The 27,348-nt window shown below is 36.2% G+C and overlaps 1 pseudogene; it reads left to right on the forward strand.

Annotated features, from left to right (window-relative positions):
* Positions 1 to 18,422: 18,422 nt before the first annotated feature.
* LOC124986255 (PRELI domain containing protein 3B-like) lies at positions 18,423 to 19,010 on the forward strand (annotated as a pseudogene).
* The last annotated feature ends 8,338 nt before the right edge of the window (positions 19,011 to 27,348 follow it).

Here is a 27,348-nt window from a genome sequence, read left to right on the forward strand (position 1 = left end):
AAACATTCGGCCTTTGGTTTTTTTGGGATTGGCTTATTTCACTTAGCGTGTTATTTTCCAATTCCGTTCATTTGCAAATGTCATAATATTATTCTTCTTTATGACTGAATAATAAATATTCCATTGTGTATATATATACCACAATTTCTTTATCCATTCATCTGTTGAAGGGCATCTAGGTTGGTTCCACAATCTGGCTATTGTGAACTGAGCTGCTGTAAAAATTGATGTGGCTGTGTTACTGTAGTACGCTTATTTTCAGTCCTTTGGGTATAAACTGATGAGTGGGATAACTGGGTCAAAAGGTGGAAAAAAGTCCATACAACTATTTTATAATCTTATTTAACTGAATTCACTCAGACTTCTGAAACAATGCTGACTAAAAATGATTATAGCAAGATCTCTTATTTTGTTCCTGTTTTCAATTAAAATTATTTCAGTATTTTATTGCTTACCAAAACCAATAGCAAATGTTACTCTAAATAGTTCCTATCATATTTTTGTTTCCTTCAATGACCATTCTGGTTTTGTTTGTTTTTACCAGTTGAAAGTTGAATTTTATCAAATTTCCTTCATGATCTACAGATACGACCATTTTCCCCTCAATTTTTTACTGTAACAAATTGTGTATTACCTTTTCCGACATTGAAACCATCTTTGCGTTCCTAGAAAAAGAAATTCTCATTTGATTATAGTATTTCATTTCTTTGTATTTTGCTAGCCTTTATTTGCTAAGATTTTACTTTTAATTTTTACAAGTATATTTATAAGATAGATTGGTCCATGGCTTTCTTTTTTGTACTTACTAGATTAGTACTAAATTCTTGTGAATATGAACTGGGAAATCTTCACATCTTTTGGTGTGTCTCAAACAACAACAACATCAGAACTACTTGAAATTCCTTCTGCTCCCCGCTTTTATGTCCTAATGTTTCCATTAAAGTTAGAATTACCAGCTTTTACATTTTATATATGATAATTTATGTATTAAAGTTTTCTTTTTCTTGGGTAGTTCAGTAGTTTGTATTTTATAAGGAAATCTTCTACTACAGGATTTTCAAATATGTTACTACAAAACTACATGTAATTATTCCAGTCTTCTGGATCTATATTATTTCTGATGTTGACTATTTTTCTTTCTCTTTTCTTCATACTCATGATAAACTTAAGTATTAAGTTCCCTTATTTTTAGTTTTTCTTCTTTAATAGTGAAGATACTCTGAATATATATTTCACTTTATCCCATAGATTTTTAAAAAATACTTTTATTAGTTGATGACTTTTACTTTATTTACTTTTTTATATGTGGTGCTGATAATTGAACCCAGTGCCTCACACATGCTAGGCAAGTGCTCTACCACTGAGCCATGACCCCAGTACCAGATAAGCAGTTCTTTATTGAACTCAGGGCCTTGTACTTGCAAGGCAAGTACTCTACCAACTGAGCTATATCCCCAGCCCTGGATTATTTTTAAAAGAATTGTTCTTTCCATTGCTTTCTTTGAATTCCTTTTGGCCCCAAGGGTTATCTTAATTATGTTCCATAATTTCCAAGTAATTCTAAGATTGGATACCCTATTATTATTTATTTTTACTTGATTGGCATATAGATCAGAGAATTTGGTCTATGAAATCTCTACTTTCTTGATTTTAAGTTTTTTTGTGACTAATAATTACATGACCAACTTTTCATCAATATCCTAAGTCACACAAAGAAACTTTTTTAGTGAAAGAATGAAGAAATACATTGTTTACAATTTTTTATAGCTGCTAATTTTTGCCTATTAGATCTATTGCTGAAAAAATGTGTTAAGAATTCCACAAATCATATTTTCATTAAATTTTCCTTTCATCACTCACTGTTTTTATATTGTTCCAACTATAGCAGTGATGTGGAACTTAGGAATTCTCATATACTTGTAGAAAGAATGAAAACTAGTATACTTTGAAAAGCAATTAACATTGACAAGTACAAGTGAAATACACATAGCTGTGAGCACCAGTTCTAATCCTAGACATATCCCTACTAGCACCAGAAGTGTACTAGAAAGTTCACTGCTGCACTAGTTATATCATCAAGAAATTATAAGCAACCAAAACATCTATCAACTGCATAATTAATAAGGGAATCATTGTATGTTCATAATGGTTACTACATACCAGTAAAAATAAACAAATTATAGTTACATGTAATATCATGAATAAATCTCAGGAACATAATAAGTTTGGATGAGAAAAAAACAAAATAAACATAACATTCAGGATAGCGGTCATCACCTCTGAGGAAGGGATGAGGGTGGGTTCAGACATGGCACACTGAGGATTCTAAAGGAAATTGTAATGTACTTCTTCTAAAACTTAATCGTGTGTACAAAGGTCAATGTACTATCATTCCATATATCTCTCAGTAAGTTAAAAATATATGTATCTAAGTCCTTTGGGTATAAACCAAGGAGTGGGGTAACTGGGTCAAATGGTGGTTCCATTCCAAGTTTTCTGAGGACTCTCCATATGCTTTCCATAATGGTTGCACCATTTTGCATTCCCACTACTCGATATTTAAAAAAACATTTGAATGAAATAGACTGGTGAGCAAATTGTTACAACAACTTTGATGAAAAATTACTATTAAAGGTTATTCGAGTAATGATGGTTGACAAAGATTCCCTGCTTGACCATACTTTAGTCAGGCTCTAAACCTTCTCCTGGGTTCATCAGTGCATTTCATTGGTAGTCCAGTTTTAGCAAGAACACTACTAAGTCCATTTAGCAAAAATTTCCCACTCTCATTATCTGATCAACCTTGACATCTGATCCTCATACCACTCACTATAATCCTGAATGAAGTCTGCCTTACTGTATTTTTTTTTTTTTTTTTTTTTTTTTTGCGGTGCTGAGGATAGAACCCAGGGCCTTATGCTTGCAAGGTAAGCACTCTACCAACTGAGCTATATCTCCAGCCCTACCTTACTGTATTTTAACAAGTGTTATTGAATAACTTTTCCTTTAACATGGTAAGGAATGACGTGTTTTAAGCATTCGGTATTCATTGAGTACCTACCTATATGCCATCACAGTTTTGGCATCGGGAGATACAGCATTCAAGAGATACAGCAGAGAACAAAACAGACAAAATCTAGAAGCTGGGCATGGTGGCACACACCTATAATTCCAGCACCAAGGAGCCTAAGGCAGGGGAATCACAGGTTTGAGCCAGCCTCAGCAATTTAGGTTGCAAGTCCCTGTAACAAAATTAAAAATACAAAGGTATAGGGATGGAGGTCAGTGGTCAAGTGCCCTTGAATTCAATCCTCGGTATGAAAACAAAACAAAACAACAACAACAACAACAACCAGACACAATCCTTGTACTGATGGAGTTTACATTCAGTATGGAAGAGTGAAATTGAACTACTTATTTGCTAATTCCTATGAACCTAGAAAAACCATTTCTTTCATTAGTAACTTGCTCATATTTTGAGGTGAATATTTTACTTCTGCATTCTATAGTATTTGAAAAGATTATATATGATATAAAACATTCTTTGGATTGAAAAATAGATCTCATTTTAGCTTTAGAAAATTCTGTGCTATAATGTTTTAAACTGAAATCTTTTCTTTTTTACATCTTACTCATCAAATTTATCATTGTTCAATAGGGGGTTTTGAGCAGCTCAATATCTTCTGAAAGAACCCTCCACCTTGAAAATAGGTGATATCTAATTGAAGCATTTCAATAGAAGCAAGTGAATGCATTTAAGTATTTATAATCCATATGTGCTATGGCCTTTTGTTAGAAGTCTTAAATTCATCTATTCATGCTGTAATCTCTGCAGAACATGATTTAAAATGTTCATTTTGTGTTTTGGTCCTTTCACTTATGATCCTAGGATGTATAACCTAATTACCTATGCACCTGAGTAAATCTTCCTTGTCAAACCAACAATGTTCAAACATAATGCCTAATAAACCTGATTGTTCCATGTATTTCCACAGAATGATGCAAAGACTATTAGATCCACTCAACAGTGCTAAAAATGAAAATGCTATAGATGCATCTTGTCCTTTATTTTGATCCAGCACTGATGCCTCTTTAGAGCTAGTTCAGATAAGATGTAAGTCACTATGTGTGAATTAATCTAAACATGCCTGTGAGACTATGTTTATTGTCAGGGAGTATCAACTGATCCTGTTAAATATGCCTAAGTTACTTTTCTTAAAAAATATTTGTTAGTTGTAGATGGTCTTTTATTTATTTATTTTTATGTGGTGCTGAGGATTGAACCCAGTGCCTCACACATGCCAGACAAGTGTTCTATCACTGAGCTAGAGCCCCAGCCCTGCCTAAGTTACTTTGTATACAAATAATTATTACACATGAAGAGTAGCAGAAGATGCCACCCCAAAATATGCCACTTTGACATAAGAATTATTTTAAACTGATGTTCCAGTGGCATAATTAGTTAGCGTTCAGTACTTATGAGAATTATTTTGAGCTGAAGACAACTAAAAAGAAGACGTAAGAAAAGCTCTCAGCCCTCTGTTTCTGCCAGGAAGAGCAGGACAATTCTTAAACCATTAGAAACAATTCTATAGCCTGTATCAGGCTGGAGATGGAAACAAAGAATGCTACATAACAAACCAATCCTGAAAACATAAAAAGTAAATCACCAAAAAAAATTTTTTGTAGTACAGAGGATCAAACCCGGGAGCATTGTATCTCTGAGCTACATCACCAGCTCTTTTTATTTACTGAAACTGGATCTTCTGTATATGTGAAGTGTCTGCCCTGTTCCTTAGCCCATTTATTGCTTGGGTTCTTTGTATTTTTGGTGGAAAGTTTTTTAAGTTCTTTATAAATTTTGAAGATTAGTCCTCTATCTGAAGTGTGTGTGGAAAAGATTTTCTCCCACTCTGTAGGCTCTCTTTCCACATTATTGATTGTTTCCTTTGCTGAGAAAAAGCTTTTTAGTTTGAATCCATCCCATTTATTTATTCTTGCTTTCATTTCTTGTGCTCTGGAAGTCTTGTTAAGGAAGTCTGGTCCTAAGTCAACATGATGAAGATTTGGGCCTACTTTTTCTTCTATTTGGTGTAGGGTCTCTGTGGAAAAAGGCACACTCGTATGTTGCTGGTGGAGTTGCAAATTGGTGCAGCCACTCTGGAAAGCAGTATGGAGATTCCTCAGAAAACCTGGAATGGACCCACCATTTGTCCCAGTTATCCCATTCCTCGATTTATACACAAAGAACTTAAAATCAGCATACTACAGTGATGCAACCACATCAATGTTTAAAGCACCTCAATTCACAATCCCATTTATTGATTTTTGATTTTACTTGTACTTTATGAGACTTGTTAAGTAAGTCAGATCCTACGGTGACATGGTGAAGCTCACGTGGTCTACTTTTTCTTCTATTAGATGTAGAATATCTGTTCTCACTTGTCAGAATGGCAATTATCAAGAATACAAGTAACAATAAATGTTGGTGAGGATATGGGGAAAAAGGTACACTCATACATTGCTGGTGGGACTGCAAATTGGCACAATTGCTATGGAAAGCAGTATGGAGATTCCTTAGAAAATATGGACAGGAACCACCATTTGATGGGCTGGGGAAATAGCTCAGTTGGTAAAGTGCTTGCCTCGCAAGCACAGGCCCTGAGTTCGATCCCCAGTACCGCAAAAAAAAAAAAAAAAAAAGGAACCACCATTTGATTCAGTTATCGCACTCCTTGGTTTATACCCAAAAGACTTAAAATCAGCATACTACAATGTCACAGCCACATCAATGTTTATAGCAGCTCAATTTATAATAGCTAAACTATGGAACCAACTTAGGTGTCCATCAACAGATGGATGAATAAAGAAAATGTATATATACACAATGGAATATTACTCGGCCTTAAAGAATGAAATCATGGCATTTGCCAGCAAATGGATGGAGCTGGAGAATATCATGCTAAGTAAAATAAGTCAATCCCAAGAAAACCAAAGGCCAAATGTTTTCTCTGATAAGTGGATGATGACACATAAAGGGTGTGGGACAGGGGGTTAAGGGAAGAATGGAGGAACTTTGGATTATGTAGAGGGAAATCAGTGGATGGGGGGAGAAGGAAAGATAGTAGAATGAGACAGGCATCATTACCTTATTTACGTGTATGATTACACAAATGGTGTGAATCTACATTGAGTACAACCATAGAAATGAAAAGTTGTACCCCATTTGTGTACAATGAATCAAAATGCAGTCTGTAAAAATAAAAATACATAAAATTTTTAAAAAAGAAACTGGGTCTTGCTAAGTTGACCAAATGGACTTCAAACTGTGTATCCTCATGCCTCACTTCTCAAATCATGGGCAGTATAACATCTGTCACTGTGCCTGGTCAAAGCATCAGTTATTGAATACTTAGGATCTATAATCATTTATTATATGAATAGGAATTAACATTTTTTAATTTTAAAATGTATTTTATTTGTGTGTATGTGTGTGTGTTAATTAGGAGGTGTGCTACCACTGAATTAAACCCCCAGCCCTTTTAAATTTTTGAATCAGGGACTTGCTAAGTTGCCAAGGCTGTCCTCAAACTTGGGATCTGACTACTTCAGCCTCCTGAGTTGCTGGGATTACAGGTGTGTGACACTACATCCAGCAACATTTTTAAAATGAATTACTCTCAATATGTGCTATATAGTATATATAGTACTCATAAATTTTGATGCCAAACTTTAGATATACATGTGACAAAGGCTACTATATTTCAATATGCATTTCTGTATCTTATAATGCTATTATAAATACTAATGTTTGGGAGAAAAGAGTTTATAGTATGAATAATGATAAAAATAAGACATGCTTTATCAATTCCTAAATAATATCCAACACTTATACCATGTAGAAAGTCAAAATTTAGATAAAATGATGGGATATCATTTTTGAGATTAGATTCCAAAAGACTGGATGTCTTACATTCTTTATCTCCCTCTCCCTTGGAAGTCAGCTGCCATGTTGTGAGTTACTCTTTGGAGAGACCAGTGAAGCAAAGAACCAATGTTTCTGGCCAATAGCAGTGAGGAACTGGTTCCTTGTTAGTAGCTGCATAAATGAACTTAGAAACATCCTCCCTCAGTCGAACCTCAAGACAATAGCAGCTCTGTTGACCCCTCAATTATAGCTTTTGGGACTCTGAGTTAAAATAATTGTACCTAACTAAGCTACACCTGAATTCTTGATTATAGAAACTGTAAGGTAAATTTTACTGTCATAAGCTGCTAAGTTTTGGGGTAATTTGTCAAATAGCAATATGTAAATAATATAATTTATTTAAAAATAACAATAGTAATAATTTCTATGAAAATCACTGTATTTTCCAAAATGAAAAAATATAGCAAGCTGAGTGATAACCATTTATCAGTTTTATAAATCTCTTTACTATCTAGTTTCATGAAAGGCATCTGTTTTTTCATAGCTGTTTCTGAATTTATCTGTTGTTATACATTGTTTTGATTGAAGTACATAAAGAAAATCTTGTATCATACAGATATGTGTTGCAAAGAGAGCAGTAATTTATAGTCCCTCCAGATAACTATGGATAATCTTTTATTCTATATCAATATTTAACAAGGGGTAGTTTCTGAAATGTTAGTTGCAGTGTGGAAACCATATCAATGAAGTTTTTAATTATTTTACATTAAAATGTTTTGGCCTATCTTGGAGTTTGAATGCATGATTTTGTAACATTATGCATTGAACATTTGGATAATATTGGTTCTCTGACTTACCAGATCTTCCATTGATATGTTACATAATAATCTCTCCAAAACAAACAACGAAAAGCAAACCATGGTTATTATCACCATCGTTCTTCTCAGAAAATCTTTAAGATTGGGGAGTACGTTTTATGAGTTATTCTATGGCCAAATAGTAAATTACCTGAAACTCAATAACTTTTTTTTTTTCTGAAATGGCTAGTAATTTTTATGTAAATTTGCAAGCCTGAGGCAAAAAGCATAGGCAGTAACTTTTACTAGTCAATAAAAAGCAAACAAAACTCAATAACTTAAAGCAATGATCTTTCATTGTCTCACAGTTCTTGAGGTCAGCAATTCGGGAATGCTTTAGCTTGGTGGTTCTTGCTCCAGGCCTTTCAAGAGGTTGCAGTCATGCAATGGAGAAAAGATAGCCTCTTCAACAAGTGCTGGGAAAACTGGAAATTCATATGCAACAGAATGAAACTAAACCCCTATCTCTCACCCTGCACAAAACTCAACTCAAAATGGATCAAGGACCTCGGAATCAGACCAGATAGATACCCTTCATCTTATAGAAGAAAAAGTAGGTCCTAATCTTCAACTTGTTGGCCTAAGATCACACTTCCTTCACAGGACTCCCATAGCATAAGAAATAAAAGCAAGAATCAACAACTGGGATAGATTCAAACTAAATAGCTTTCTCTCAGCAAAGGAAACTATCAACAATGCGAAGAGAGAGCCTACAGAGTGGGAGAAAATCTTTGCCACTCATGCTTCAGATAGAGCACTGATTTCCTGAATATATAAAGAACTCAAAAAACTCTCCACCAAGAATACAAATAATCCAATCAACAAATGGGCTAAGGAAATGAACAGACACTTCACAGAAGATCTACAAGCAATTAACAGATATATGAAAAAAATGTTCAACATCTCTAGTAATAAGAGAAATGCAAATCAAAACTACCCTAAGATTCCATCTCACCCCAATTAGAATGGTGATTATCAAGAACACAAGCAACAATAGGTGTTGGCAAGGATGTGGGGGAAAAGGTATACTCATACATTGCTGGTGGGATTGCAAAATAGTGCAGCCACTCTGGAAAGCAGTATGGAGATTCCTCAGAAAGCTTGGAATGGAACCACCATTTGACCCAGCTATCCCACTCCTTGGCCTATACCCAAAGGACTTAAAATCAGCATACTACAGAGATGCAGCCACATCATTTTTCATAGCTGCTCAATTCACAATAGCCAGATTGTGGGACCAACCTAGATGCCCTTCAATTGATGAATGGATAAAAAAACTGTGGTATATATATATATATATATATATATATATATATATATACACAATGGAATATTACTCAACCATAAAGAATAATAAAGTTGGGCATTTGCAGGCAAATGGATGAAATTGGAGAATATCATGCTAAGTGAGATAAGCCAATCTCAAAAAACCAAAGGATGAATGATCTCACTGATAAGCAGATGATGACACATAATGGGGGTGGGAGGGGGGCAAGAATGGAGGAAGGAAGGACTGTATGGAGGGAAAAGAGGTGTGGGAGGGGTGGGAGGTGTAATGTACAGCTGCTCCCCCGCCCTTTCCATTGCAGCCATTTCCCTGCCTCCCAACTACTGTCAGTCTGTGAACATCCTAGCTAGCTATTGGTTCATCAGTCAGCTTGCAAGTATCCTTCTCCGTTATTGGTCCCCTGTTAGCCCGGTGGAATTCAACTGCTTCACGGTAGCTACCCCGCCATCTTTTCTCTTGCTTTTTCTCTCCTACTCACTTGCTTTCTTTCTCCTCCTCACTTTCCACTCTCTCTAGCGCACGCCCTTTCTCTTTCTCTTTTCCTCTCATTGTCTCTCTTACCCTGCAGGGAGACTCTGTTTGCGATAAGGGGAGATCCTTATGTGATTTCCTGCGTCCAGTGTGGTTTTCATGGGATTCCTTAGAGGAGGGGCGGGGAGAGGGAAAAAATAACAGAATGAATCAAAAAACATTACCCTATGTAAATTTATGATTACAAAAATGGTATGCCTTTACTCCGTGTAGAAACAGAGAAACAACATGTATCCCATTTGTTTACAATAAAAAATCAATCAATTAATTAATTAATTAATTTAAAAAAAAAAGAGGTTGCAGTCAAGCTGTTGGTTTGGCTCTAGTCATCTTAGGGCTCCACTGAGATGTTCATTTCCAAGTCACTCTCATGCCTTGTGGCAGCTTGTAGCACTTACACTTCCAGGTTCATTCACATGGTTGCCAGCAAGTCACAGTTCCTTGACACATGGGCCTTTTCTTAGACTGTTTAAATGTGTCCTCAGAGGGCTTCCATCTCCCAGTCGCCTCACAATGTGGCAGCTTGTCTCACAGTGAGTGGAAAGAGAGAGAAAGAAGAGAGCCTCCTGAAGACAAGAGACAGTTGTTTCATAACCTAATCTCAATACGACAGCTCATGTCTTCAGCCATATTCTAGTCACTAGTAACAGTTAAGAGCACATTAAAGGGGAGGGAAAATATCATCTACCTCTTGAGTGGCACTGCGTCAGAGAATGTGCAGCATGTCTACAAAACTACACACTGTCAAACTCAGTGCTGGATCCAAGTTTTCCCAAATTACAATTTTTGTTTTAAAGGTCACAGTTATCTTGACAATCAGCACCGACAGTTTTTTTTTTCTTGAAATGACAGACTTCTTTTATTTTTGAGAAAATATCTGCCAAGAACCAACTCTGTATAGCCATTTCTATTAGTCACTCTTTCAAATGGAAAAAAAAAACAACTCACAGCTCAATTGTACAAGTGTTTTTCCTTGAGGCAGTCATGCATTTCAGTAGGCAGCAGAAGAGCTTTATGTGTACTTTGTATTTAATTACATGGAATATTAAAATTATGTATACTCAAGGGCCAATATTTAATATATGTATTTAACTTTCTTAAATAAAACTGACTTCTTTTTTTCTTTTCTTTCTTTCTTTTTTTTTTTTGGGGGGGGGAGGGTACAGACTAAACTAGAACCTCTTCAGCCTGGGAAAAGTCATTGTGGGAAGGACTAAAGCAGGAAAAGTTTCATAGAAAATGTGTACATTGAGATTGGCTGGGAATTGCATTAAGGTTGGCAGAAAGGAGGAAAGGTGGGAGGGGAAAATAAACCAAAACCACAGGGTTGAAATGAAATGATCATGTTGATACTGCTGTTTACCCGTGACAAATTCTGCTTCCTCTAATGTTGAAGTTTGAACAGTAGAGAAGCATGCCAAGGCAAGCATATTAAGCAGGTTTTATTTAAAAGTAGTAATAACACAGACTTCTCCCTCTCTGGGGAGGGAGAAGGGGGCCGTGGCTGATGTTCTAGACTTCTAAGAAGTGAGCGCATCCTACATCTTTTGTAGGCTGAGGTCTCTTTTGTTCTCCAGTTCTCTCCCCCCTTATCTCTCCTTCCTGCCTATATGACTAGGCCTGGTTTTGAAGGTGAGATGCATTAAGTGAGGAGCGAATGGGCAGGGGGAGGGCCAAAGTGATTCAGCCAGGCAAGGGCCCAGGGGGGCATTAATTAGCAGCTCCTTGCCTGCAGTCCTTGATAAAGGCAGGTAAATTTGGTAATTAATGGACTCCAAAGATCCTTGACAGTCCATTCTTCCAGGGGCAGTCTCCAACTTCCAAAGGCAGATGGTTTTCATGGCCTCCATTTCCTCGGTTTGACCCGATCCCCTATTTCTATGTTAACTGCCTGTCCCCTATTCTGGCTTCAAAGTTATGCTCAAGAATAAAGGGAGGAGCTGGTGCAATGGCACATACCAGTAATCCCCGCTACTTGGGAGGTTGAGGCAGGAGAATCACAGGTTCCAGGCCAGCCTGGACAACTTAGCAAGATGCTGTCTCAAAATAAAATATAAAAATAACTGGGGGTATAACTCAGTGGTAGAGCAACCCTGAGTTCAATCTCCAATGCTGAAATAAATAAATAACTCACTGTCAAACTCTTGGAGTCTCAGTTTCTTCATCTATAAAATGGTGATAAATGATGCCAACTTCACAGGGTTGTTGTAAAGACTAAATGAGTTAATGAGGGCTGGAGTTGTAGCTCAGTGGTAGACTGCTGGCCTCGCATGTGTGAGGCACTGGGTTCAATTCTCAGCACCACATATAAATAAAAGAAAGGTTTGTCAACAACAATAAAATTTTTTTTAAAAAAGAGTAAATGAGATAATGAATGTACAGCAACAATACCTGGTATGTAATGTATACTCAATGAAAGATTATGATCATCAAGATCTAAATGTAGTGATCTGGCAAAAAGTACTATTACTTTTGAAAAATATGCCAAGTATTAGCATGCATGATATAGTAAAGGTGAATCAAGAGTGGGAACAAGGAGAAAAATTGACACTTGGAGTAAAAAATGAGGTAGTCTTAGGTACGAAATAGTAGGAACAAATATAAGGAATAATTTAGAAGAAAATGAACAGAAGTGGTAACTGCTTAGAGATATGGTATATAAAGGAGGAGGAAGAGTCAAATGCAATTTAAATTTCTAAAGCTTGGTTGAAAAAAGAATCACAGAAATGTAAGAAATACAGAAATTGGCAGGGTGAACAGGTTGGGTGGGTGAGAATAGTGGGAAGAAGTAGTTTTGTTTTGCTACATTTTGGATTTAGGTGACTGTGGGACTTTCAACTGTAAATATCTTATAAACATTTGGAAAGTTATTTATTTACTCATTCATTCATCTATTATTTCTCAAGAGTCACTTCATCACAATCTAGTAAAGAGTTGGAGTCTGAATATGACAGAGTCAGACAGAAAATTTGGGCTTCTCAACATAGAACTGACCCCTGCATATTAATTAGTTGTCTATGGAGAATGTCAAAGAGAAAATTGGGAATAGTCACAGGGTGTATCAAGGAATAATCATAAGGGAAAAAGCTACTTCAGAAGCACGTTGTAATTATTTTTATATTAAATTCTAGCCACCCATAGTTTATGAACACTTAATTAGGACAAAATGAAGCAGTCTCATAGTAGCTATTCATATTCTTAAAGCTTTTGATTTTAGGGGCTGGGGAGATAGCTCAGTAAAGTGCCTTGCAAGCACAGGACCCTGGGTTTGATCCCCAGCACTGCAAAAAAAAAAAAAAAAAAAGCTTTTGATTTTAGAATAATTACAGATTCACAGGTAGTTGCAAAAATAATAGAGAGGTTTCATTTACTCTTCACTAAGTTTCCCCCAACATCTACATCTTATAATTATAGTATAATATCAAAAGTAGGAACTTTATTTTTTTATTTGTTCTAATTAGTTATATATGACAATAAAATGCATTTTAACACATTGTACACAAATGGAGTACAACTTCTCCTTCCTCTGTACTCATACATGTATTTAGGATAATATTATCCATCTCATTACACCATCCTTTCCATCTCACACTCCCTCCCCTCCCCAACTCCCCTCTGCACAATCCAAAGTTCCTTCATTCTTCCCTACTCCGCTCCATTATTAATCGTCGTCCGCTTATCAGAGAAAACATTCAGCCTTTGGTCTTTAGGGTTTGGCTTTTTTCTCTTAGCATATTCTCCAGCTTCATCCATTTACCAGCAAATGCCATAATTTCATTCTTCTTTATGATTGAATAATATTCCATTGTGTATATGTACCACATTTTTTTAAATCCATTCATCTGCTGAAGGGCATCTAGATTGGTTCCACATTTTAGTTATTGTGAATTGAACTGCTATAAACATTGATGTGGCTGCGTCACTGTATAAACATTGATGTGGCTGCGTCACTGTAGTATGCTGATTCTAAGTCCTTTGGGAATAAACTAAGGAGTAGGATAATTGGGCCAAATGGTAAAAACCAGGAAGTTTCTATTGGTATAATCCCCTGGATTCAGATTTCACCCATTTTACATATACTTATTTGTAGATATGTGTCTATATAGTTCTAAGTCATGTTATCATGAGTGTGGATTCACGGAACCTATCATATTTATTTATTAAATTGTTTTCTTTTTCTTCACTCCTGTTACTTAGATAATATGAAGAATCTGTACCACAGGAATTTAAAAAAATAGTCTTAGTATTTTACCAATAATTTCTTGTGTGCAGTAAATTATATTAAAGGTAATAAAGATTTTTAAAATATTTAATTAATAAGGAATAATTAAGGAATGATTAATAAGTTTCTTATTAATAATTAATACTTATTAATTAATTATTACTTATTAATTTAGTAATGTTCTAGAAAAATAAAAGTAGATTAAAGCACTTCATGACACTACTTTTACTGAACTAAAGTTAATTGAGTATATTTCAATCCTTAAAGGATTTTTCAGGAACTTATTCCATTTTAAGCTGTAATAATTCCATATCAGAAGATCAAGATTCTCTCAAGGAAAAACATAAGAACACATAGTACTTGCTTTTGGTCAACAGAGTTGGTAGAGAAACAAAAACAAAAATCTTTTCTCCAAAAAGCCAAAAACATGACACAATAAAACAGCCATTTGAAAAAAAAAATATATATATATACAGTAAAACCAAAACATTTATATTTTCATGTAATAGTGTAAGTATTTTACACTATTGGGTATATTGAGCCAGATTCTTCTGAGATCTTTAGCCAGTCATTTACTGTTCTCGAAGTTCTTTATCAGTAAAATGAGACTTGTGATTTCTAAAACAATCCATAACCCTGAGAATCTACAATTCTAGAACACTATTTCCTAGGTCACACAGTTTCTTAATACAGAACAGAAACTTGTGGTAACTGCAATAATTCTTGAGTTAAGTTAGTCTCTTTATCAGGCCTATGGCCAGTGGGGTACAGATGCACTATCTTATCGCAACAATTAACACCCTACTAGCTTGGAAGAGTGGCTGCTTCCTAAAAGGATTTTGCATATATTAGGTAATAGGAGAGTAAATTAGTAATTGTTCTAACAAAAATAACTTTTTTGTTTTAGATATTGGGGATTAAACCCTTGGACACTCTGCCACTGAGCTACATACCTCCATACTTTTTCACTTTTTAATTTTGAGACAGCGGCTCACTAAGCTGATGAGGATAGCCTTGAATTTGGGATGGTCCCCCTTCAGCCTTCCAAGTCACTGTGATTATCGGCGTGTGCCACCAAGCCTAGCATTTTCTATTTTTATAACGAAAATATTTTTATCTCATTATTTTAATAGCATTAGAACCAAAACATCATGAACCATTTTATTCTGTCAGCATTCAACATGTTAGCATTAAGCTTTATTCCTACTCAAATCAAATTTGGTAATATTCTGATTTGAACTTAACAAGGAAGAAGCATTCTGTTTTGAGAGAAAATAATATTAGGATAGTTGCCAAGGAAATTATTTATAAACTAGAACACCCCCCCTCAGCCCCCAAAAAAAGAGGTCAGCAATTAATTTCATGAAAGTAATAAAAGCTTTTGTGCTTGGACAAAATGTTAGATCCTATCTCTGTGAGTCAGATCAGTGTGAGAATAAATATTTTTGGGCACAGAAAATGCCTCTTTGTGAAAGTTGCCTGGATATTTATACTTTGGACAATAGTTATATTAAAAACTTGACAAACTGCATATGCTTTACATATTGATGGCATTAGCTTTCTAATTTAGTAATGTTCTAGAAAAATAAAAGTAGATTAAAGCACTTCATGACACTACTTTTACTGAACTAAAATTAATTGAGTATATTTCAATCCTTAAAGGATTTTTCAGGAACTTATTCCATTTTAAGCTGTAATAATTCCATATCAGAAGATCAAGATTCTCTCAAGGAAAAACATAAGAACACATAGTACTTGCTTTTGGTCAACAGAGTTGGTAGAGAAACAAAAACAAAAATCTTTTCTCCAAAAAGCCAAAAACATGACACAATAAAACAGCCATTTGAAAAAATATATATATATATATGTATATATACAGTAAAACCAAAACATTTATATTTTCATGTTATCTTCAAATTTTTACCGGAGAAGCTGAGCTCCCCATATTTCAGGATAAGCATCCCACTTGGAAATTCCCATCAAGGACTGGAAAGCCACTGAAAGTACTTGTTGAACACTCCAGGCACAAACTCTGGGAGGGAGGTCTAAGTGTCCTGGCTTTACTAACACTCAGTGGCATCCCGTGACTTTCCCCCAAAGCTATCACCCAACTGCAGAGGCAGAAATGAGATAAGAAGAAAGGTTGCCTGACTCAAAAATTTATTGTTCTTAGACATACTCTATCTATGAGTCAAGGCTGTATCCTTATGTAAATAGAGCAGAACCTCTACTGAGCAGCATTTAGCACATTACTCCTATTTTAGTGCATTAAATTTCCTTATTTCTTCAACATTCACTATAGGGCACCATTTATGTTAAATAGGATACCTTTTTAATTCAGTTAAATCAAACTATATATTCAGGAATTATTTTCTGCTATTTTGGCAAAGGACAGTTATATTTAATTATAAATGGGAGAAACAGAACTTCTGACATAAAATTTAACAAAGGGCTAACCCCTCACATGGTATGAATTCATAATTAAATACATAGACATCCCAAAAGCAGGAAATGGGCGAGAATGCACACAATCACAAAAGACTCCTCAAACTTATATTTTTTGAAGGTCTACCATGCACTCTGCACAATGCTGTTACACAGAGAATGAAGAAGTATTTATAGACTTCAGGCTATATTGTTAAAAGAGGTTTAGTACGGTTTCATTCTGTAAATATATACAGTTTCAAAATTTGTTTGATTTTGGTACTGGGGATTGAACCCAGGGGTGCTGTACCACTGAACTGCATCCCCAACCTTTGTATTATTAATTTGTTGTTGTTGTTGTTATTATTATTATTATTTTATTTTGGCACTGGGGATTGAACTCATGGGCATTTTCTCACCAAACTACATCCCCAGCCCTTTTTGTTTTTATTCTGGGACAGAATCTCACTAATTTGCTGAGGCTGACTTGAACTTGCAATTCGCTTGCCTTAGCCTCACAAATTTCTGGGATTACAGGTATGTGTCACTGTGCCCAGCATTTTGTTTAAAAATAATATGTATATGCATATATACATAAACATATCTGGATAAATATCAAGTGGTCACCAATGGTCGGTTGAATTGTTTTATATAAAGCATATAAAGTAATTAATATATATGTCATAACTTAAAACTTTCATTAAAAACTTTATAACTGTAAACATGAAATCATTAAACTATTTCACTTATTGTCCAGGTTTTTTGATAACAAAAGTACATTTTGCTTTTGTTTTCTAAATGGAAGATGGATTCTAATAAAAATGAATTTCTTCTTTTTATACCACTATAATCCTATTTCCTACATCCTATACCTAAGATATGAATATAGGAACAAATACATGGACTGAAGACAGCTTTCCACACAATAGACACAAATACACACACCCCACAGAAACATACAGAGAAACATAAAGAGTCTGAAAGTAGGGTATAATGAGAATTTGGCAGTTACTGGATGGTTTTAATCTTTTAAATATCTTTCATTATTCTCTAAATTTCTCTAGTTTTTCATTTCAGTCCCTGCATGTAAAGATTTTTATGCTTGTGTATTATAACACACTTATGTCTAAGTCCCCTGTTCTGTCTACTAGGTCTGTGTACTAAACTGTCTTGGGACAAGTAAAGACACATGACTGCAGTAGCTGCTTATCTAAGAAGATGACAAATAGTTTTGTATAGTTAAAAGTGATAATATAGAATAGATGGTTGGAGGGAAGGATTTACTTAGTTAAAATTTATTTTATTTAGACTCAAGGAATGTTATACATTGTTAATGTATATAAAGTGGTATTTTCATTTTTAAAATCATATATGAGTACCTACTAGTAATTAATTAATCACAGCATTCATTAGACAAATAAAACCAGCCTCTACAATATATTCCATACAAATATATTATCATGGCCGGTTTCATGATATTATAACAAAACACCGGAAACTGGGTAATTTGCAAAGAATATGAATTTATTTGTCACAGTTCTGAGACTGAGAAGTCCAAGATACTGGCATTTGCTGTCTTGTGAGGGCCTGGTTTCCACTTCCAAGATGACACCTCGTTACTATATATACCCTCTGCAGGGGAAATGCCACGTTCTCACACAGCAGAAGTGTGTGAGGGTGCGCCCTTCAAACTGGACCAGTTTTATAAGGTGCTAATCTCCTTCCTGGGGGCAAAGTCACAACTCCCAAAGGCCACTTCTCATAATACTACTGTATTGGGAATTGCTTGAAAATGAATTTTGAAGGGATACCATTATTCAAACCATAGCATGTATAATTAAATATTTTGTTCATTAAATTTAATAATTCCATGCCAGGGACATATCAATGACCATTTAAAAAATATATATTAGTGGTCTCGTCACAATGAAAAGATCTCTGATGCTCAAATTTTTCAGTTTTATAACTATGTATAGAGCAAATAATAAAAATTTTTCTTTAAAAGTTCAATCAAGGGGATAGGGCGAAGGGCCACGCGTCGGGACGTCCTCCCGCCGGCCCGACGGCGCCTGCGCGCTGCGCTGCCGCGGGGTGCGGGTGGGGCGGGGCAGTGTGCCTGGGTGCCTCATTGTCCCCCAGAGTCTTCCGGACAGGGCTCGGGCCGCCAGCACCATGAAGATCTGGACCTCAGAGCACGTCTTCGACCACCTATGGGAAACTGTTACGACAGCTGCTATGCAGAAATACCCAAACCCTATGAACCCGAGTGTGGTTGGAGTTGATGTGCTGGACAGGCATGTAGATCCCTCTGGAAAGCTGCACAGCCACAGACTTCTCAGCACAGAGTGGCGACTGCCGTCCATCGTGAAGTCTCTTAGTGGTTCAGCAAGAACCAAAACATATGTGCGAGAAAATTCTGTAGTTGATCCTGTAGAGAAAACAATGGAACTTAAATCTTCTAATATTTCCTTTACAAATATGGTTTTAGTGGATGAGAGACTTACATACAAACCACATCCTCAAGACCCAGAAAAGACTATTTTGACGCAGGAAGCCATCATCTCTGTGCAGGGAGTCAGCCTTAGCAGTTAACTGGAAGGGCTGATGGCAAGCACGGTATCTTCTAATGCTAGTAAAGGCCGAGAAGCAATGGAATGGGTAATACATAAATTAAATGCTGAAATTGAAGAGTTGACAGCTTCAGCAAAAGGAAGCATTAGAACACCAATGGCTGCGGCGGCGGCATTTGTAGAGAAATGATAAAAGTCGGTATAGAACATCAGGTCCCCAGGAATCTCCAAGCAGACAGTGTATTCATTTGTTATTTAAAAATTATGACCATATTTTAGTGAGAATTTTTTTTTTTTTTTAAATAATCTGGAGTAAGGCTATGCGACTTGATCAAAACAAAAAGATACAGGGCTTCTAAAATCCAAGGGATCATCTGAGGTTAGTGTGGCTTGAAATGACTAATTTCTAGGGTTCTAGTATTTATGTGAAAATTTAGCAGTTTTTTAAAAAAGTACTTGGGAGAAATTGGCATTGACATTGAGTCTCCTTAAAATAGAATTTTAACACTTTTCAGACATTGGAACTGTACCTGACTTTGGACCAACTCCAGAACCAAGCAAGCATAGCCCCTACACACTCACCTTGCTAATACAGACTAGAACAGCCTGCGTGGGGGAACTGACTCTAAAAGGAGGAATTGTATAGTGTTGAAAGACATTAAATTGTATAAAATAACTTGCTCTGCTAAAAACCCACAGTGTTTTGATTTGGTACTTAAATGATATTTTTGGAGTGAAAATCATCACTAATATGTGACTTCAACATAAATAATATTTTATTGTATTAAAGAGTACTGTATTGATTTGCCAAAGTTTTGTAACTTAGTAAAGGTATTACCTTCCTTGGATTTGTACTTTATGATTTAGCATGCTGTATCATGGGCTGGTAATGTTAACTAAAAAAAATAGTCATTACCTGAAAAAAAACAAAACAAAACAAAAAAAAGTTTGATAAAGGTTAGTTGTTAATAATGCTTATGAAGTTTATTTACCTAATACAATTTTATACTGACACAGTTGGTGGCAAAGTTAACCTTTGGAGACTCTGCAGGGGTGTCAAGGAGGAAAAGTTCCTGTCACCTTCTGCTCCCTCTGATCTCCCTTTCGACTGAACCCACAGGAAGCCAGAAGCCAAAGGGTCCAGTTGATATGGTTCATACATACTAGCTTCCCAGTATTCAGGAAAGGGTGAAGCAGAGAGAAGAGTGGGCCTAGGGGGGCAAAGGAAGATTTAAACCCATAAAGAAAAACTGGGAAATTATCATAACATTCAGGGTAGTGGTCACCTCTGGAAGGGCAAGAAGTTTTATGTTAGTATAACAGAATACCCAAGGTAGGCTGGTTTATTTAGTTTATAGTTCTGAAGATTCAAGGGCAAGTTACCAGCATTGTCTCAGTTCTGGTGAAGACCTCATGGTAGATGGCAAATGGTGTCACAATAACAGGAGTATGTATAGGAGAAAGAGATCACTTTTCAAAACAGGAAGCTAGAGAGAGAGAGAGAGAGAGACAGACAGACACTAGGGTTCCAAAATCCATTCCACGGAAATGCCCCCAATTGACCTAGGACCTTCTAGTAGGCCTCACCTTTTAAAAGCCCCACCTCCCCCCCTATACCGCCACCCTGGGATCAAGCCTCCAACACATGAACCCTTGGAGGAACACACTTAAACCACATAGCACTTAGGTATGTTTAAATGCTAACACCAAAGAGCAATAGAAGTTGGGAATGGCAGCATGCACCTGTAATCCCAACTACTTGGAGACTGAGGCAGGAGGATTACAAGTTCAAAGACAGCCTTAACTACTAAGTGAGGCCCTAAGCAACTTAGCAAGACTCTGTCTTGAAATAAAACATTAAAACAGTTGGGGATGTAATTCAGTGGTAAACTCCTGAGTTCAATCACAAATAACAAAAGAAAAAAAAAAACAGTGAAGCAATAAATGCTGAAGACAGAAGAAGAGGAAAGAGTGCAGTTCCTTCAAAATCAGAAGAGGCACACATAGCTCTCCAAGAAGGACTGGCCTTAAATCAGATAAGGGAATTATATTAGCCAACTCTGCATAACTACAGTGAAATACCTGAGACAGGACACTTAGAAAGCAAAAAGAGTTTCATTTAGTTCAGAGTTCTAGAAATCCAAAATCCAAGATCAGTGGGCACCAGTGGTTTTACCTCAAATAAGGGCAGCAGACAGCAATGGCAGGAGTACATGTCAAAGCAAGCAGTCACATCACAAACCAGGAATCAGAGACAAATTGAGGGACTAGGGTCATACAATCTCCTTGAAATCATGCTTCTAATGACCTATGAACCTCCCATTAGGTTCCAGCTCTTACTGGTCCACAGCATTTTGTAATGATGTGACTCTGGGGGCAAGCTCCCCTGACCCACCCTATTACTGGGGATTGGACTGTGTCACTTTATCACTGAGCTATGTCCCCAACCCTTTTTATTTTTTGAGACAGGATCTCACTATGTTGCCCAGGTTAACCTCGAACTTGGAAACCTCCTGCCTCAACCTCCAAAGTAGCTGGGATTACAGGTGGATGCCACAGAACCCAGCAGGGTCAAGCTTTTACATGTGTACCTTTGGGAGAGGCCCTTATTGAAAGTTTGCAGTATTATTACTGCACTATGACTAGAGGAGAAAGCAAAGGATGTGTGTGACCGTGAATACATTTGCTGGTTTAGTTGCGGGAAGCTGAGGAGAGTTCCCCAGCTGATGTTTTAATTTTCTCTGTGGCATGGAACCTGTAACTAAGGGATGGGATGTCAAAGTTAGAGGTGGAAGAAAGGATAAAGAAAGACTTGCACCGCTCTGGAGAACAAGGGCATTATCTGGAGAACAAGAGCAGTACTGAATGCCGGATTGAAGTTCAAGGCTTGATTTAAAGTGCAGTCAATCTGCATAGTTTTGTGATTTTCTACAGTGGTATTTTTAAACTTAGATTCAGGTTGAGAAAAATCAGACACCTGAGTTTATCCAGGATTGGGGTTTTGGATGGAAAACAATAGAGCAGAGGATGTAAGGATAGAGATAAGAGATGTACCAGGAAATTTCAGTTGGAAAGGGAAAGGGATGAAAAGAGAAGAGGATGGCAGAGGGAGAAAGTGAGAATATCAAGAGTTAGGAGGTCCTATGAGAAAATGAGAGGGAGCTGCTGAGTGATGAAAACAGGGCAGAGGTCAGATATTTGAATGCATTGTGAGAAGTTGCAGATAGTGGTGATATCTAAGGTCTGACCATGGGTGAGGAGGGATGAACTGGAGTGGAGGTGATGGTCAGCAAAGATGAGGCAGCTAAGGTGTTGACAGGGAGTTCACGTGGACCTTAAGAACATGGAGGACCAAGAGCATCTTTTGCGGGGAGGGAAAAACAGATGTCAGCATTTGATGAACAATATGTGTGTTGCAGTAATCAGGCCAGGTAGGTGACTAGGAGGTTGCTTAATGAGAGCAATAAGAGAAAGAAGGGTCATATACAGTAAATATCTCTCTTGGATCTCAGAAAAACAGAAGTGTTTTGGGATCATGGAAAAGTAATGATCTGGCTCTTTCCCCTTGAGCCTAGTTGGAATTCCAGAGGGCAGACTACAGAGGATTAGCAGGAGGCAAAGCATGGGTAAAGAACAAGGATCAGGATAAGTTATGGTTGGATCTATAAGAAGAATATCAAAGAATGGGGCATGTTAGGGTAAACCAGCTATAAAGTTTTCAGGAATAATTTGCCCTATAAACATCCTGACACTGAGTAATGGGCAATATTGGTGGCTAAGTGCTAGGTTGGCTCTGAAAGACTCCAATATTTAATTTACTCCTTGTTATGAGAATCCAGTAGTCAAATATACAAAACTCCTATATGTAGTCCTTTGCATTCCTGTTCAGAGAGTTATAATTTCTTGGATAAACCATATTCAGAGGGTGGTTCTGTGACTGTGGCTATTGGATGATCTTCATGCCTAAAGCCATTATACCAATAGTTCACTAATTTTCCTAAATTGTTGGACCTGCCAATCAGAGGAGAAAGCTTTAGAAAATTGGTCATAATGTCTTTCTATGACAATTCAGTGTTGGCATAATTCTAATTTAAATGATTTTATATGTAAAAAAAATTTGGAATCAAAATGACCTGTGCTTAATAAATGTTTAATAATATTTAGTTGCTTAGTAAATGTTTGTTGAACCAAAAGATATTACTGGGCTTCCCATGTAAATATTCTACAGAGGATATGAAATGTTGGCTGCATATCATAAGTTTCTAGTCCCTTTGATAGTTTCCCTTCTCTTTATACATTAGTAAATTGGTATTCCTGTTTATACACTGGTCTCTTATGCATTGGGTTAGCACAAGCCTACTCTCCTGAGAGTGATCAATCATGAGCATCCTGCCAAAATAAAAGTTTCTGAACTTGCAAAACTAAGGAACAAGTCTTGGAAAATGACTTAACTGATGCAATGTCATTTTGAGGCCAGCTTGAGTAGCCCAGCTGGCCTCTCCCCACGACATTTCTAGCTTGATTTTTTAGAACAGCAACTCTATTTAGCTCAATTTGACTTTCTGCAATAACAATCTTTGAGACTATGAGGGGATTGTTAGAAAAACATTGTTGTAATCAGAGTTAATATAAGGGAACTGAGCAATTTATTAGATCATAGTGAGTTAACAAAATATGCTGGCTGGAAATGCCTCCCAATTCTATAGTCTAATTCAGAGAGTTACTAATAGGATATGGTTTGTGGCTCTTGGTGGGTAGTGGGAAGTGACCCAGTAACAGACTGTTCCATTTTAAGTCTCCAACTAATAAGTACTAAAATGCTTGCACAGAAACAAAATAAAACAAAGTAACTCTGTGTGTCTGTGTGTATCTCTCTGTGTGTTGTTTGTCTTACATTTTGCTTCACGGCATCTTGTGTTAGACCAGGGTTATACATTTCTGAATGTCTTGTTCTTTTTGTTTATAGATAGACTCAGACTTTCTCCTCAGTTCTGAAGAGATAGACACAATGACCCATAAACACAGAATTTTCTCAATATGATAAGCATTTTAGTAACAATTACTGATTATTCTTTTGTTTCTGTTCACCTACAAAAAGATAATTTCTCACTAACTAGTTCAACAAAATGCTACTTTTTGCTAGATTTCACCTGAAGTAAAGTTTTCTGACTCCTAAGAATTTAACTCTCCTTATGATTTGACAATTTCCATAGTAGTAAATGAAAATATATAAAGGAAAAGTCAGAATGATAACATAGCACTTCTTTAATTTTGCCTGTTGGTAATTTACTTATTGTTTTTATTTTAAATCAATAAGGATATACTATGACTTAAAGGCAAAACTTGAGAAGGCTGAAGAAATTTGGGCTTTTAGCACACTACTTATACTGCAACCTGGTAGGAGGTTAGAAATGGGAATAAATGGGAGGGTTTGTTCAGATATGCCTACTGGGGGATATTTCAAAGGAAAGGTTTGCAAAGGTCTGCTTGCCTCTGGGATTAGTCCAGAAGCACGTTTGCTTGGCTGTGTGTACTTACTTCACTGAGATAGGACTGAATGTCTTAATACAGAATCAGATTGTCTTTGTTTTACCCAAGTCCTAAACTGACTGGCAGGATATTTTAACTTTAGAACACCTTGAAGCAGAACAATGAACAATCTCCTTCATTAGTAGAAACAATATTGGTCCTATACAAACTGTGCCAGTCACTGGTTGGGAAAGGGGGTTGGGATCTGGTAACACTGTGTAAAGAAACTTGTAGTAGAGTCATAGAGATGATAAGAATGATGATTACCTAAATCCTGATGTTTTAATGTAAGAGAAAGAAAGGCAAGTATATCAATCAAAAGCTGAAATTCTAGCTTAATATTTAAAAAAAGAATTAATGCAGCTCTAAAGAGGAACATGAAGACCATCATCAGTTAGAGAGTACACAAGGGGATCACTGGAGAAGGTAACAAGCAGGAAAAAATTAAGTAAAAATAAAGTTCTCAAGATAAGCTGAACATTTTAAAGGATTCTTCTAGATAGTCTGTTAGAATGTCCAAGGTACTATTCACAAAAAATACAAGCTTCCAACTTAATGGGATAAGTTGGGCTTTCCTAGGAAAGAAAGACCTCTAAGAAAATGTCAGTTGCTGTTCAGTGTAAAACAGAGTTTGTAACAACAGACAGGATTGTAGACTCAGAAGTGAAACATAAAAAGTGAGTTGAGAAAAATAAGGATCAGAATTATCACGTGAGGGCAGAAGAGGTTGGGTGAAGAGGCTTTTGCAATACAATAGCCTTTGAGAGAGAAAAGAGAACATTCCTAAGCACGTTTGTGAAAGGTTCCAGTTGGGATAATGCCCGATGGATAGTCATAGATAGCAAAGATGCAGGCACCCCAACACAGCAAATTAAAGGAGTACAACATATGGGGAGAACTTAAGAGCAATTTTCCTTTGAAAACAGGACAGGTTTTAGTACAGTTAAAAAAAAAAAGCCAGATTATAGCAATACTGAAAAAAAAAACTATTTTAGTGTATTAGAGCTCTAAAAAACGAGTTTATCAAAGAAGTAATTTACCATTTAAATCTAGCATCCTGTATTTCTGCATAGCTATGAATGAAACCTTCATAAAAATAACATATATAAATAAATGACACATAACCAATTGTGCTTGATAATGACAGTTTATGTACTTCCCTGGGAGTCATATTTTAGAATTAAAAATAGTATTCAGTTTTTCAAGGGAGAAATAACAGAGAAGCATATTAAAGGTCAAACAACCAGATTTCTTTGAAGTTCAACACTTTGGAAAGTGCTGGTAGTCCTGATTCAATGGAACTTACGTTTTGGTATTTTTATGTAGTATTTTTTTTTTACTGGAAATTAGAATGATTGTTTGGAAAACACCACTGGTCACAATAATAGATGTTGGTGGATAAGAAAACTTCAAAGAAAGAAAGAAACATGTTAGATCTTTTCTGAGAGAGTTCAGGGTAGTTGCAATCTGCATATACATAACATTCTGCATTTGCCCTTTGACTTTTTCAAACAAAACTGATATTGCAACCTTGCAATTTGGAAGAAATCCACAATCTAGAAAAAAAATGTAGGCTACTTCCCTGGGAAGAATCACCCATATAATAGAATGAGCAAATCAATTTACCTTACGACTGACTGACTGAATGATTACTGACCCTGGTAAATGATACTACTTAGGTCATTCTCTGTGGAGTTATAGGGAAGCTAATCTTGAATTTTATGATTTTTGTATAAATTTGCAAACTTATCTCTCATGAAATTAGCTAAAACAATACTGTTTCAGTCAGCTTTTTCACTGCTGTGATCAAAAGATATGACGAGAACAATTTTAGAGGAGGTAAAAATTTATTTGAGGCTCACAATTTCAGACTTCTTAGTCCACAGTTGGCCAAGTCTATTGGGCCTGAGGTAAGGCAGAACATCAGGGTTGGAGGGTGTAGCAGAGGAAAACCCTCAGGACTTGTCAATCAAGAAGGAAAGAGAGAGGAGGGAGGGAGGGAGAGAGAGAGTTCTGCTCATCAGGGACAAAATATAAACCCCCAAAGTTGTGCCCCCAGTGACCTATCTCCTCTAGCCACACCCTACCTACCTACAATTATCACCCAGTTAATCCATTCAAGTGGATTGATGAACTGATTAGGTTAAAGCTCTCATTCGTGAGATTACCTCACAAATGAACCTTTGGGGGATAGCACTGATACATTTTTTCATTGAAATGATTTCTAGGCAAGTAGGTCTGTAGTTTGTGCTGTTTTCCCCTCTCTTTTACTTCCTGTCTTGCAGCCTCGCTCACCTCAACAGCCAGCCCCAGGGCCCTGTTCTGCTTTCTGGCAGCCCCAGCTTCACTTAGTTCTTCTAAGCATGCTGTCTAGAGCAGAATTTTAGACAGCAAATTTGATAGGTTCCATTTTTTTTTTTTAATTGAGGATTGAACCCAAGGCATTTTACCACTAAGTTATATTTCCAGTCCTTTTTACTTCTGAGACAGAGTCTTGCTAAGTTGCTTAGGCATTGTTAAGTTGCTAAGATTATAGGCATGTGCTTCCAGGCCCTACAGCTCCAAACTTTTTGTCTCAACACCCCATCAGAAAGAATTTTAAGCATGGTCCCAAGAATTTTATGTTACTTGCATATATTACTGTTAATACATTGTGAAAACAAAAGGACATACTGAAATAGACATTTTTCAATAGATGAGATATTATCAAGTAAATGATACTAATTAAAAATGCTTTACTAATAAAATGAAAACATTTTATCTGTAATGCAATTATTAGTAAAGCTTTTTTTTGAAGGATGATAATTGAATACATGTCATTATTTTAAAAATCTTGTTTTACTCTGTGATACAGTAAAACAGATGTCTGATTTTATGTTCAGTTTATTTAAAGGCACTCTGAAAAGAGTTCACAAAAAATATGTGAAGCTAAATGGAAGAAGTGCTTCATTAGCTGATTACTAAATAATACTCATTTTCAATCGCATCACTCATTATGC

This window comes from Sciurus carolinensis, chromosome 6 (assembly GCF_902686445.1).
Source record: "Sciurus carolinensis chromosome 6, mSciCar1.2, whole genome shotgun sequence".
In the NCBI taxonomy this organism is placed as follows: Eukaryota; Metazoa; Chordata; class Mammalia; order Rodentia; family Sciuridae; genus Sciurus; species Sciurus carolinensis.